Source organism: Penaeus monodon, chromosome 9, assembly GCF_015228065.2.
Source record: "Penaeus monodon isolate SGIC_2016 chromosome 9, NSTDA_Pmon_1, whole genome shotgun sequence".
Classification (NCBI taxonomy): domain Eukaryota; kingdom Metazoa; phylum Arthropoda; class Malacostraca; order Decapoda; family Penaeidae; genus Penaeus; species Penaeus monodon.
Genome location: NC_051394.1, coordinates 338,002 through 340,692, shown reverse-complemented (window position 1 = coordinate 340,692; position 2,691 = coordinate 338,002).

Genomic DNA, 2,691 nt, shown 5'->3' with positions numbered 1-2,691 from the left:
TTACCAAAAAGAGTAGCTATAAAAGGGGCAAAACCTAAGAATCACTTTTAGAGGGTTCCACCCAAAGAGTACATAGGCATACTGCTACCAGATACTTCCCATACCAAAATGCTATAATTGTCTAAGGTAGGGTCATGGAACAGTAACATGTAATGGGGCATAGGTTTTAAAGAATGCCAAAATACCCCACACTGTTTCTTTATGATGAAAATCATTTACCAAATACAAAAGAATGAAAAGTGAACAAATTAGCACAAGAAATACACAAAGAAAACACACCCAATAACTTAGAGATAAAAAGACAATTACAACAACTAAAACCCTAACAAAAAAGCAAGTAGTGAACACAAGAAACAAATACAACTCCAAAGAAAGGCCAAAGAACCTCAAACAAACCAAAAAAACAAACTCCAAACAGAAATAAGCCATGTACTTCAAAAAACACACAACAAACAACATACCCAGACATAAACAAACAAACAAAACATAAACAAGATGAAAACAAATCTAGAATAAACACCAAACAAAAGGACACATTAAATTCACCAATTACATGGTCATTACCGACCCTAATAATACACAGAGATAACACAAATGTTAATAATGAAAGAAATGTAAAGGATTTTTCCTGGACAAAGATCAACTAAAAACATATTTAAGATGATAACAAAAATAATCAATAACTTCAACTCAGTCAAATCAATAATTAAAAAAGTAATGGAAGCAATAAATGAAATTAGCAATATGCTAAAAAATCTGTTCGATTTTTAACAAGAACAAATTATATCATGAAATCTAAGATCTGTGTTGAACAAGAAAACCAATATAAAATATCTGAAACTCCAGGCATAATAGCCATAACTGTGAAACGTCTTTAAAAGAAAAACATAAATTTATTCTAAGTAACTACACAGTAATAAAAAAAAAATAGACTAAATCAAGTGAGAGGAGCATAGTTATATGCATTAAAAATGATTTACAATTCAACGAAATCAAATTAGGAGATAGACACAATGACCTCTAGGAATAAAGATAAACTATAGAAGCAAATATATTAATAATACACAACCCATGTAATGACATAAAAACAGAAGAATTTCAATACTATGCAGGTCAAATCAAAGATCCAAGATGAATAATGGGTGACTTCAATGCTCCTCACCCATACTGGAATGACAATGCAAGTTACAAGCAAATTAATAAAACAGGTGACAGTATAGTAAAGTGGATAAGTCAGAATAATTTCACAATGCTAACTCCAAAAAATCAAATAACTAGAGTTGATCTCAAAACAGCCAAAGAATCAACCATAGACCTATTATTTGGATCACCACGCCTAAGCCATATTCAGTTAAAAACAGCATCTCACCAAGATAGCGACCACCTGCCAATAATATTAAAAGATAACACACATAAAGATATTAGTTTGTTTAAAGAAAAAAATGGCAATACATGAAAAAAGGATGGATGGACACTCAAAGAGAACTAAATTGCAATGAAAAGGAAATTTAACTTCACTCCAAAAAATTACAGAACTTATAAAAGCTACGGCTCTGAAATATTTTCAATTGGAAACACGAGCAGATAAAGATAAACCAAATACACCCTGGTGGAATAAAGAATGAAATGACATCATAAAAGAAAAAAATAAAGTTTTTAATAAATGGAGAAATAAAACTAAATTAACAAACCCAATTACAATACAAAAGGTAATGAGCAAAAGCCTGACACAATAATGCAAACAAAAAAGGAATCATGGGAAAAGTTATGTGCTACATTGAATTTCAAAACCCCACCAAGAATCATATGAAATTTTCTAAAGAAATTAACAAGAAAAACAATTTTAATGGAATATCCACAATAGAAAATTATTTGCCACTAACAAACATTACACAAAAAACTCGAAAATTTTTAAAAGGAATATATGAAAACCATAAGTAAAAAGCCCAAAAACTTCAGTCAGATTTAGAAAAAGAAAGACTATTTAATTTAAAAATACAAATGAAATAGATAAAGAAATATCCCTAATGGAATTAAAAATAGCAATTAAGAATGCTAAAAACAACAAAGCATTCGGACCAGATGAAATTACGTAAAAGTTTTATAAGAATGTCCCAAATAATATATTCAAGTCAATATTAATCAACTTCAACTCACATTGGCCCAAAGGAAAATACCCAGAATTATTAAAAAATGCACTAACAAATACTATAATAAAACAGGGCAAGAATCCCTCTCAAGCAAATTCATATGAATTTATTAGCAGAATTTCAAGTATTGGCAAAATATTTGAAAACATTGTAACAAAGAGATTAATATGGTGGTTAGAGAATAACAACATGTTAGATAAAGACCTAACGGGATTTGGCCTGCATAAAAATACCGCTGACACACTACACACAATAGACAGCCACATAAAAAAAGCTTTCATAGGAAAAAAATATATATTCATGTATTCATTTTGAAAAAGCATTTGATATGGTCAATCATGAAGCACTATTAATAAAAATGTCAAAACTATGAATCACAGGAAAATCTCTAAAATGGGTAAATAATTTGGTGGAAAAAAAAACATTCCAAATAAAAATTGGAAACCAAACATCAGAAAAAGGAACAACACAGAGTGGCGTATCTGAAGGTTCACCAAGAAGCCAATTCTATTTAATGTATTGCTAAATGACCTAAAATCAT